We start from the raw sequence: 13,363 nt of genomic DNA on the forward strand, positions 1-13,363 counted from the left end.
TAAGGTGACATATCGCTCCAGGTCCATTGCTCCTTTTTTTGGCGAACTGGCTTGGTTTCGTTGTTGACGTTCAACGCATGGCAAATGATATCCAGACTGATCCCGACCATATCTGCGTGCGACCAAGCAAACACATTGATATTTTCCTTGAGGAAGCTAATCATCTCGAAGGCGAGCTGGGAGTTGAGATTGCTCCCAATTCTTAACACTCGACTCGGTTCGTTTGGGTTGACCGACACTTCGGAAAGATCCTTAACTAGCCCACTGGAAGGGCTTTCCTGAAGTCGAGGATCCATATTGTCCTCGGCTGGGCCAGGCTGTGGCTCGATCTAGCTGATCGCCATAGCCTGTCGGGGGATGCCACGCGAGATACCTTTCCCTTTGCATGCCATTTGTACTACTTTTATGTAACAATCACGAGCTTTGCGCTGAGACCCGCTAACTTCCCCTATCCCCGTCGGGGTGGGGAATTTCATCTTCAAATGGTATATCGAAGTGACCGCCCTGAAGTTTCTCAGCAGAGGTCGCCCGAAGATACCATTAAAAGCAGATGGGCAATCCACTACCAAGAATTTGGTTACCTTGGTCACTTCGTCATAGTCACCCAACGTGACTGGAAGTAAGATCGTTCCTTTGGGGATTAGGTGATCCCCGGTAAAACCATACAGAGGGATCGAGGCAGGCTTCAGGTCGGCCTTATCCAAGTTCATTCTTTCGAAGGCTATCTGGAATAGGATGTTCACAACACTTCCATTATCCACCAACATTCTGTGGACGTTATGGCGCCCTATGAGGGGTATGATCACAAGAGCGTCGTTGTGGGGATGATGCAAATGGGCTGCATCCTTTTTGAAGAAGGTAATTTCCTCCTCCCTGCGGACCTTTTATGGTCGTTGCATCGTGCTCATCACACTGATAGGGTCGTGATGAGCGGCACGAGCATATTTTTCCTGAGCACCTCGTGTGTTCCCTGCGAGGTGCGGCCCTCCGAAGATCATGTTGACACTGCATATGCCTTTGCGATCACGATGCTTCTTTCCTTGTTCCCCTTGACTTTTCTCTTGTGCGGGAGTAGAGTCGTCTATATATTCCTAGAAATGCCCCTTCTTGATGAGTTCTTCGATTGCCTGTTTGAGAGCTCAGCACTCATCGTTATGGTGCCCATTATTCTGATGAAAGCGACAGTACTTTTTACTATTTCTGGCTGATGGGGGATTTTTCATGGGCTCAGGCTCTCCTAGCAGGTTGACTTCTTTTGATTTATCAAGAATAGCCGATACAGATGCATTCAGAGGTGTATATTAATCTCTGTCGCGATCGCGACGAGGGACAGGAGCATAAGATTTTTTGGGCTTGTAGCGAGGTTTCTTTCCTTTTCACTGATCGTCAGTAGCCCATCTGCGATTAGTTCTCCTACTTTCCCCCCGACCAGACGAACTGCCTGATGCACCGGGGTTGCGGCGGTGGAGCGCCACTAAATTTTCAATCCGGAGGTACTTCTCTGCAAGATTATAGAATTGGGTGAGGGAAACATCATCCTCTGCATAGCTCTTTCCACAAGTTGATTTGTGGACAAACTCCCGCTATGATGAGAGTCCGAACAGACTCTTCGGGAGTATGAGCTACCTTGTTGAGTTTTCTGTGAAATCGGTCGATGTAAGACTGGAGGGATTCGTCCCTTTCTTGTCTTATATTGCTGAGGTAGCTCAAATGCATTGAGAACTTTCGATTCGCTTGGAAGTGCCTTAGGAATGTCGCGCTCATCTGAGGCCACGAACTGATCGATCTCGCTGGGAGCGATTTGAACCACCGTTTGGCATGAGAGGTTAAAGTTATTGCCAAACAACGACATTTGGCTAAATCTGAGACCTGGTGAAGCTCCATCAGGTCGTTAAATTCATATAAATGATCCTGCAGATCTAAATTTCCATCAAACGCCCGTATGTCAGGCATCCTGAATCCTGGTGGGAGTGGAACGACTAGGACTTCAGGAGGAAGGGGGACGCGGATGCGACATGCCCTTGCTCATTTTGCTAAGCTCTTAATCGGTCTAGAGCTCGCTGCAGTTCTTTAATCTGAGGCAATGGAGCCACTTGGGGATTGCTTTCACCCATGCGAGTTTGAACCTTGCGATTATGGTTGAGGAAAGTCTGAAGGTCGGATTCCTCTTCGCCTCAGTGACCCCGGCCGTTCTTGACACACACTAGCTAGAGGGGTGTGATGGCAATGGATGATGCGGGGTATTTTTACGACCTTCGTGGTGGTATGGACCGCCCCACGAAGTGTGGGAACCTCCCGTACAATGATGATCAGGATCGTTTTACAAATGATGATAAGAACCGCCCCGCCTAGCATTTTTATGGGGTTGTACCCGCAACGTGGCATGGGACAGCTCGGGCTGCGTTTTTTCACCGAGTCTTAAGGCTACTGGTATTCTGCTCGGGATGTGGCCGGTGTTTGTTGGCCCTTTGGAGCCCATAGGCCATTTTTTGCCACTTGCTCACCCTTTCGTCGACGCGCTGCAGTGCTTGTGGCACAGGCTATCTCCCTTTGCCCACTTTCGCGTGACCTGCAGTTCTTTTTGGCGGTTGCATCGCCCCAGCTGATTTGGTTGGCATGCCTTAGTCTAAACGGTTCAACCTTCAGTTGACCGTTTGGAAAGTATTGTCGAACCTCTCCAGGTAGCTTCTAATGGCAGGGTCAAGTTGTGAACTTGATGGGATATTCTCTGCGGAATTTTGTGGAATCGAAGGTATTTTAGAAGAGGTGTCCTCCTGGACTTGGGGTATCCCCTCAGCACCCTGGTTGGTTCACTCAGGTTCAAGTTGGCAGGCCATTTGCTGTTGTAGGACCAGTAAGTTAGAGATTCTCCTGATGAATGATGAACACTAAATCAGGCCCTCCTTCTAGCGCCAAACTGTTGATGCGTGATTTTTACACCAACTAAACACACGTGTGCAGTGCTGAGCTGGCCCAGAAGACACACGTGAATGCAAGAAAAATGAGAACAAATGCAATGGGAACAGCTTTTAAAGTGGTTCGGATGCTAAGGACACAAATCCTACATCCACTGATGTTTGTATTAATGATAGAGGTCAGGTCGTGTTAGCAAACTGACTTACAAATGATAGTAAAAGAGAGAGAATGCTATATATTCTTGAGAGAGAATAGCTAATTCCCTAAATGAGAGAGGTGCTTTCAATTTATAGTGGGATGGATTAAGGTTATCATTACTGAATCTGTGAGTTGGTGGGATTATTCGTGCAAATTCCACTTTATTTCACATTGCCCATCTTCTAGAGTGATTTACGAGATTTGGAGCAGAGATTAGACACTTGAGAGCACCACAACTTCTGGCTGGTCTAGCACGCACCCACTATTTTGACAAAAGCATGCTGATCCTTTCCCCACGCGACTCAGCTGCGGGTGCACCCATGCTCTGACTTTTTACACAATGACTGGACCTTATGTCAGCCCTGCATTCTTTAGGCATAACAAGTACAGTATAATATCACACTTTGGCAACATGAAGTGCTCTCTGTCCTTTCTGGTAGTATCCCCAGTGTATATCAGGGTACCCTTTCACCTTCTTGAATAATCTTGGTGTTTCTTCGTTGATTAATCCGTCTTCTGGTCCAATCTCTTTGTTTACTTCAGTGAAGAGAAAACAGTGACGGAAATCCTCTCCTTTTCTTTGCTAGTCACCACCCTATGCACTGGCTCTTGAATATCCCGTTAGTCATTATCTGAAGTCATTGGCTTGGTAATTTATGAAACTGCAACTTTAGATTATGAAACAAGTTAACAGAATATATACCTCCATTTGATCGCCCATAAGACAGGAGAGCTTCAGAGATTTTAGGTACTGTAAACCACTACTCATCTTTGAGTACTTGAAGACCTTCTGCATCCATCAGTATAATGGTGTAGCCAGATCCTCTGAATGTGTTTAAGCCTAGCACAGATCAGGTCTTTGGCAACGCGAGTAGTAGTTAAACCTTGCTTGGTACTGGCTAGTTCGCCAAACTGTGTCAAGAAGCATTTTCTTCTATGTTTAATGACTTAGCCATGGCTTTGAAGTAAGCTCTGTTACCTTTTTCATCTTTGTAGAGTATTTTTCTAATATACCTATTGGATAAGGATACACCCATGATGGGTTACCCCAAGCGACGTGTGTGAAATGAAACTGCCAAATGCAGTTTCTCTCTAACCACTACATATAAAAGAAAAAGTTCTTTCTTTTAAACTTACACTGTCACTCTCAAAAACGCAAAAAGAAAATACGCTCTCTCTCTCAAAAATTTGGAAAACAGAAATACAATTCGTGGTTTTTCTTCCAGATTACTTTGTTGCTTCAGAGATAAGGAAATGAGGTATTTATGCTGTGTTAATTCATTGTAGTTCATTTATATACAAATGTGATTGCAATGGCGACTATGATCTTGGGATTATGTTAGGATTATGTTATTCTATTTTATTTCCAACATTGGTATCAGAGCCGTGGCTCATATTGTTTGAAATTCATACTGTAATGTTGAAGCATGTTATTGTTTTGTCAATGTAGTTCTGATTTTTTCAAATTTTGTACGTAAAAAGTTTCTTTTTGGTAATGATTATTAGACCATTAAATTCCTTATGAAATTATGAAGAAATGGTTTTTGAATTATAAAAAATGGAGTTAAATACTTAGATATGCCTCTTTGAAGTTTCGGGTTTCGAATGGGTTGATTTTCGGGTCAGGTACCCAGTTGCAAACCGGACAGAGGTTGAAGACGACACAACCGACACGTCGTTTTTATCCACCCTTATGAATGACACGTCGTTTTTTATCCTGTTATTTCTTTTTGAAAAAATTCAATAGGCGTGGGTGGTGAACTTGAACCCAAGTCTCCATGGTTGAAGCCCAATACCCTAACCACTGCTAATTTTGTTTTGGTGTTACCCATCTTCACAAACCCATTATATTCCTATCTGGCCCAACCCATTCCAAATAAAAAAATGGGTCAAGTTGACCCGTGGACCCGACCCATATGACCGAACGGGTTAGTTAAACCCGGTAATGACTCAAACTCGACTTGTAAAGGCAAACAGGTCAGTCAACCCGGTCAACACCCGACCTGAAAAGTCAACGGGTCAGTCAAACCCGATCAACACTTGCGAAAAGTCAATGGGGCAACTCGTCAAGATAGACCCATTTTAGTGAACGGGTTGACCCGACCCGTATGTGTGTGTGAGCACGTGCCGCGCGCGTGGAAGCTCCTGTCGGCACTGTGGGCGCATGGGCTCCTCGCGGCTGTGGGGCGCATGTGCTCCTACCACGCGTGGGGGCATGTGAAGTTTGTAAATTTTTTTTCTTTTGCTGTAAAGAATAAAAATGCATACTTGGTATATGTTATGAGTCTAATTTTGTTATTGAACCATAAACACGTGTATTATTTATCAAATATAGTCACCTTTATTTGATAAATAAATAGTTTTTTTGTATTTATTACAGAAAAATGTTACGTTATAGACGTGCAATGGTTGCTAGAACACCCGCTCAAAGAAAAAGGGTTATGAACATGATGAACTCTCCAAACTCACACATTGATTTTAGAGACACAGAGGATGAGTTGGTCAACTCGTAAACATTTCATTCATGTGAATGAAAAGATTCAGGAAATTGTCTGGATAGGGGTTAAAGGAAGATGAGTCGAAATATCAAGTTCTAAGAGAGGCTTGGTTACCCTAATCTCGTTGTCTCCTTGATATGGTTTGGACCAAGCTGAAAGTTCATAACTTTAAGATGACAATAACAATTATAGACTTTGGTCAACAACTATATCAAGAGTACATAATTGGGGTGCAAAAAAGACAGCTGGTGCTCTATAGGAGTCTCCACTCGTAAAGGACATCACAAGAAACTGGGAGTTCCCCTGCCTAGGGTTAATTACAGTTAGATAAAGACTTTGGATAAGGATATCAGAGCCTTTCCATTTTAGGAATGTGGTTGTACACTTAATTTTTTTTTTTGTTGTTGTTTTGGAATTTGTTTGTTTTAATTTATTACAAGTTGAATTCTATTTCATAATAAATTAATTGTTGTATTAAAATTTAAAATTTATGTTGAATTGATGTTATTTATTTTATAATTGTGTCTAAATATATTTTTAGAATTGCAATTAATTATATCTATGATAATTGGAATTGGAAATTTTGGATGATGATTGTTGACATTGTTGACTTGATTCCAAATCTAATAACAATTATATTGGTAAATTAATTAAATGAACATGTAGTTTCCGAGCATTGAATAACATGCATTACCAACGTGTAATTTTGTTTAGAAATGGCATCTGCATCTAAAACATTGTCGCCGAACTTAACAAAGGAGAAAAATTTAACGGCGACAATTTGAGATATGGACATGAAAATCCAATATGTTTTGGAAGAACAAGAGGTTCTTGAAGCTCTTACTACAACCATGGAAGAGCCTGAAGAGGGAGTCACGGCTCAACATAGACGAGACCGTGCATCTTATGACATATGGAAGAAGAAGAATCCACTGCTCGCATTACTTTGTTGAGCAGCATGGACAATGATCTCATGAAAGTACCGGATTACGAATTAGCAAAGGCCATGTGGTCCGCACTTGCTACAAATTTTGGCGGTACGTCTATTACCAAACTCTGGTCACTCACTATCAAGTCTGACACATATAAAAGAAGCCTGACATACTATGAGAGTACATTTACGCATTTGTCAAACATGATAAGTGAGTTGAAGATGCAGGTCATGTCTTAACTGATGAACAACAGGTTCAAGCTGTCATAAGGTCATTGCCTCAAAATTGGGAACATATGAAAATACCTTACCTTAATGAGGGCATCAGAAATATAGAAGATGCCATACGCCATTTGGAACTAGAAGAGATCGCCTTAATGCGAGTAAGGCAAATACTGATGTTTATATGGCTGGTTCCAGTTCACATGGTGGGAAGGATTTAGCAATTCCAAGGTGGATCCCAAGAAAAGGCAATACTGAAAAGGCTCAAGGGAAGAAGAGAAAGTTCTTCAACACGGAAAAGGAAAGCATCCTGCCAGGAGGGAATATGGCAAGGTAAATGCTATAATTGTGGTAACAAGGGACATTTTGCTCGCAATTGTAGCAAGCCGAAAAGATAAATTACTTGTTTGCACAAGTAAGTTATATAAATGTTTCCAGTTCTGTTTTCTAACTGAGTCTCATCCTTTGTGGACGTAGATTCAGCAGCAACAGACCACATAGCGAAAGACGGAGTGCTTTCGTGGATTTTTCGACGAATACCACGGAAACAAAATGGATATATGTAGGTCAATTCAAAAGTAGAAGTTAAAGGGATCGGCACATGCAAATTGATCATGCGTGGAGGTCGTCCTATACCTACATGACGTGTTATATGCACCCGATATTCATCAAATTTGATTTCATGTGTGGAACTTGTTAAACTTGGTTTTAATTTAAATTTTTCCAGTACTGGTGCCATTTATTTTTGGACACAACATACTATGGTTGTGGTTATTTTCCGATGGTTTTATAGTACTTGATGTTCTTATAATAATGTAATGTTTGTTTTTCCTTTATTACATCTTCTAATAATGATGATGTGAATGTATGGCATCAAGGCTTGGCCATATTGCCAACAACGAATGAATATACTAGCAAGAGAAGGCTTGTTAGGATCCTTACAAAAGTAACTTGACTACTTGTGACATTGCCTAGCTGGAAAAACAGCAAGAAAACCATTTGGAAAAGCGATAAGAGCTGAAGTTCCATTGCAACTAATTCATTCTGACATATGTGTGCCAATGAATGTGAGGCTAGCACTGGGGCTGTTTATTCATCACATTTATAGATGATTTCACTCGATATGGTTATGTTTTCTTGATTTCTCAAAAATCGAAGCTTTAGAATGCTTTCAAAAGTTTAAAAACTTAGTTGAGAATCAATTAGATAAAAGATAAAAGTTCTACGAACCGATCGAGGACGTGAATATTTATCTGATCAGTTCAAAATTTTTGTGATGAAATGGATAGAACGTCAATAACTATTCCCAGAACTCCGCAACAAAACGGTGTTGTAGAACGAAGAAACATAACCTACTTGAGATGGTGAGGTCTATGATGGCACAAGCAAACTTGCCCATCACCTTTTGGGTGATGCCTTATTGACTGCCACATATACCTCAATCAGTACCATCCAAATATTACACTACACCATATGAGTTATGGACAAATCGGAAACCCGATTTGAGTCTCCTAAAGCCATGGGGATGTGCTGCCTATGTTCATGATCCTCCCATAAATATGGAAAATTAGGTCCAAGGGGGAAGAAATGTATCTTTATAAGATATTCAGAACATTCAAAGGGATACGTCTTCATAGAGAACAAGAAAGTGGTAGCATCACTGAGTTTGAATCACGAGATGTCCATTCTTAGAAACCGATTTTCCTAAGAAGGGCGAAATAGGTAAAGACTTGTTTCTATATGAAACACAAGACCAAGGCAATTTTGTTGCCGACAATCAGTTGTTTATACTTCATCCCAGTGGGAGCAATATGGAACTTGATGAATCAGTTTCAGATCCTCCATCATTCCCTACTGACGATCCAACTCTGATAGCTGATCCAAGTGGAGTAACACCAATCAATCTCCAATACGTCGATCAAACAGGAAACAAGTTTCACTCGATGATTGAGATTGAGGGGGAAATTTTTCTAGTTACTCCACAAGATGACGAAGAGCCAAGGAATGTAAATGAGGCTTTCAATTGCCCTTCTAAGGAAAAATGGATGAAAGCAATGGAAGAAGAATTGGAGTCTATGAAATCAAACCAAGTTGGTTGGTTGATTTACCGAAAGGACGTAAAGCCATTGGGAACAAGTGGGTTCTCAAAATCAAGCGTAAAGCTGATGGCGTATTGAAAGATACAAAGCTCGCTTAGTCGCAAAGGGGTATACACAACAAGAGAATAGATTATGAAGAAACTTTTTCACCTGTTTTACGGTTTACCTCAATTCGACTTATCTAGCTATAGTTGCTAGCATGGACTTGAATTGCATCAAATGGATGTAAAGACTGCTTTTCTCATAGAATTACAAGAAAAATCTATTGTCAACCAATAGATTTTATTAGAGAAGGTCAAGAACACAAAGTGTGTAACTTTTAAAGTCAATTTATGGCCTCAAGTAGTCCTCAGCGTGGTATATTCGATTTCATAATGCGATAATGTCGTATGATTCAAATGATAAATGAAGATCTTGTGTATATACAAAGAGATCCAATAACAAATTTGTTATATTATCATTATATGTTGATGATATACTTATACGGAAATGATAAGAGATTGTCAATGAAATCAAAGGATGGTTATCATCTCATTTTGAGATGAAAGATATGGGTGAAGCTGCATATATTCTGGAGTCAAGATTTCAAGAGATCGCTCAAGAAAATTAGTATCTCTTTCACAAGAACCAACATTAAGAAAATTCTTGCCGATTTCATATGCAAGATTGTAAACCCATAGACACCCTATCGCGAAAGGCGAGACTTTAAGTCGTAAAATGTGTCCGAAGACTCCACAAGAAAAGGAACAATGAAGAATGTTCCTTATACAAGTGCTGTTGGAAGTCTCATGTACGCCATGATGTCACTAGAGTCGCATCTATTATGCCGTTGGGTTAGTAAGTAGATACCAGTCCGACCCAGGACAGCACATTGGAAAGCAGTGAAGAGAATCTTAAGATATCTAAAAGGGACAGCTATTACTCATTATGTATCAAGGAAATGATTTACACTTGAGAGGCTACACCGATGCTGATTGGGGAGGGAGTTTAGATGAAAGGAAATCTACTCTGGATATGTTTTCTTACTAAATGGGGGGGGCCATATCTTGGAGCAGTAAAACAATCATGCATCTTATCTACAATGGAGGCTGAGTTTGTAGCATTTTCAGCTGCAGTACAGAAGCCGTTTGGTTAAGACGGTTCATGAATCATCTGGGAATAATTAATGTTGCTATTGAACCAGTAAGAATAAACTATGATAGTCAAGCAGCATACATACACTAAATCCCAAATATCATGGTAAAACGAAACACATAGATATCAAATATAATTTTGTGCGAGACTTGGTGGCACAAAGAAGGTGAACATGAAGTACATATCTACGCACGACATGGTTGCGGATCCATTCACAAAGCCTATACCAAGAGATACTTCAATAGACATGTGATCTCTAGGCTTACGTAGGTGTTGAATGTACTTATGCTTTGAATTTCTCAAATTTGTTCACATTTGTCTTATTAATATTAAATAACAATATTGTCAATGCTCAATTAGATTATATGAAACGTACATGAAGAAGCATATATGTATATACATATTAGTTATGTACATATTATATATTATATGTGTGTGTATTTTGAAAAGCATGTCGACAGCTAAAAGATTGGCCTTCTCACACAGGCAATCGCCTCCATTACTTCGTAGGAATGGAGATGAGACGATTTTAGCTTATATCTAGGTGATAATAGGAGCCAACTTAAAATTTTTACGTCACCTAGAAAATAGAATTAAATAATGTCATAATGAAATGTGACCACAAGTGATACATGATCACTTTATCTGTCTAATTGCCAGATTAGAGTTCTGATGAATTAAAAGTATGTAAAGTGAACTCAAGTTAGACATTAGGTATGTCAAACAAAATCTGTACAGCATTTACAAGAAAAGAGACTGCACTCCATGGGAAAGGAGGAAATGCTATAGCATGGATTCATACCGCAGTGTCAAAACATTGACCAAAGGGTAATGAAAGTCAAAATCTCAACTTTAACATTGTGTGAGACCCTGAGTTTTTTTATGAATAAAATCTCAAGAATACCCTTAGTACTCTATTCGTTTCTTGAAAACTTCATTTAATGATTGCTATCTTAGAGTGTTACCAAAGGATTAAGATAATTCAATCTACTGGACATTTATAAAAAGCAAGTTAAAATAAAAGTTGCAAGAATCGAGAAAAGAGGAAGATTACGATTTTGAATTATCACATTATAATCACGTGTATTCATTGGTGGACCAATTATATTTTACTTTTATGTAAAGATAGAACATAATTATGAATACAACGGATATTTTTTTGTAAATGAGATTGTTAGAAAAATGTGATAAGTAATCTAGGGTATTGCATACAACATACAACCTGAGTTTCACAATTCAAGAAGTTATATATTCCTAACAGTATATGACTAACGTGCTCTCGAAGTATGCATGGTCACACAGCATATTTACTAAGGTATGAACCTTAAAGAAGCATAGAGAGAGATAGTCCCATCATGTGTGAGTGGGAGATATTGGATAAGGGTACACCCATGATGGGTTACCCCAAGCGACGTGTGTGAAATGAAACTGCCAAATGCAGTTTCTCTCTAACCGTTACATATAAAAGAAAAAGTTCTTTCTTTTAAACTTACACTGTCACTCTCAAAAACGCAAAAAGAAAATACGCTCTCTCTCTCTAGAATTTGGAAAACAGAAATACAATTCGTGGTTTTTCTTCCAGATTACTTTTGTTGCTTCAGAGATAAGGAAAGGAGGTATTTATGCTGTGTTAATTCATTGTAGTTCATTTATATACAAATGTGATTGCAATGGCGACTATGATCTTGGGATTATATTAGGATATATGTTATTCTATTTTATTTCCAACATTACCTCCGCGCATTTGTAATTTGTAATGGTTCATACGTGACAAAAATAGCAAAACAATCAAGAATTTGGATGAGCAAAAATTTCAGAAATTTTCTAATGTCATCTTGATATTTGTATTTAGCAACCTGAGACATGGGGAGCATGAAAGCAACTGAAAGATTCTGGGTTTTCTGGCCATAATTTAGGATTTCTTTGATCTTCTGGGTATACTTCGAGGAAGAGCCTATCAGACCAATCCACGAATTGACCTTCTTCAGGTACAGGGTCAGCTCCATAGCCTTCGAAATCTTCAACTCCTTTCGCTTGCTTCTTCTTCTCTTCCATGGGCTGTTCGAAGTATTCCCTTGAAACTTCGCGAAATTTATCTAGGAATGTACTAGAAATCCCATGACCTACAGCCTGAAAATGCATAAAAAAAATAATGTATCATAGAAAAAGCATAATATGTAGTTAGACTTTGCCTTATAACCTAGGAAAAACTAGTTTACTTCTTCATTAAGTTAAGAATTTTGAACCTGAAAGCGACCCCATGAGCAAAGTGCTGATTTGAAACTGTTTTTAGAATTTAGTTTTGATGGATACCATTGTTTCCAAATTTTGCAAGCAATTGGGGTAACAGAGATTACAATGTTATAAGAAGCACATTCATAACAGAAGCTCTTTACTGAGATATGTGTATGTGCGATTGTCTAATTACTTGATATGTGCTGATCATATATGTTAATGTCTAATGCACGTTGTGGATCAGGTAATGTAGAACATTACAATAGTATCATAAAGTGTTAAGGACATCAAGTCAACTCCTTTGACCTTCACTATAATTACAGAAATTCATTTAAGATTTTTAAAATAATAAAATTTCTCTCGTTATTAATAAACTATTAGTCCGCTATAATATATATCTATAAAATTAATAAATATTTATGAAATTGCATTGATTATGTTATTTTAACCTTTATAATTTAACAGTAGAGATTTTTATTATTTTATAAATTTGATTATTTTTATTATATTAAACCTTTCAAGGCTCCTAATATAACTCTATTATATAATACAAAACTAGTAATTATATTAAACTATACGTACTATTATTTTAGTAATATAGATATTTTAACAATATAATTAGCATAATAATCTTGTTAACATGATAACGAAACATTATTCATGGAATTTCTAAAAAGTAAAAAATAATATCCCTTGAATTTTTAATATATCACATTCGATTATGTGAAATATCGATTTTGGTATATTTAATGGAAAACCACCTGAAACCAAAAAAACACCTGAATGTGGATTTACATTTTTAACCTTCCATTTTCGAAATCATAAAGGTGGTTTGAGTAGGAAAGATGGATACTTGACATAAGTTTGTAATTTTGAAAACCTTAAAGGTTGTTTGTGAAATTTGTCAAAACATTTCTCTTTAATGCATTTGCCCTTTGCAATGACCTTACTTCGGAAAAGCGACCCACAAAAACACTCTTCAATTCATACATTGCATTGAGATTCAGATCCCCATTTCGTTCGTCTTCAATCTCTCAAAACCCATCTTCGAAAGTTAATGTTTTATTTTTGTTAGCTCACTTACACAACCTCACATCTTCAAGCTCCAAAAATGAAGTTTCGTATTCTTT

The 13,363-nt window shown here is 38.7% G+C and overlaps 1 pseudogene; it reads right to left on the minus strand.

Moving 5' to 3' along the window:
• Nucleotides 1-3,504: 3,504 nt before the first annotated feature.
• LOC116142657 lies at nt 3,505-13,044 on the minus strand (annotated as a pseudogene).
• Between the last annotated feature and the right edge of the window lie 319 nt (nt 13,045-13,363).

Source organism: Pistacia vera, unplaced genomic scaffold (genome assembly GCF_008641045.1).
Source record: "Pistacia vera cultivar Batoury unplaced genomic scaffold, PisVer_v2 Contig413, whole genome shotgun sequence".
Classification (NCBI taxonomy): Eukaryota; Viridiplantae; Streptophyta; class Magnoliopsida; order Sapindales; family Anacardiaceae; genus Pistacia; species Pistacia vera.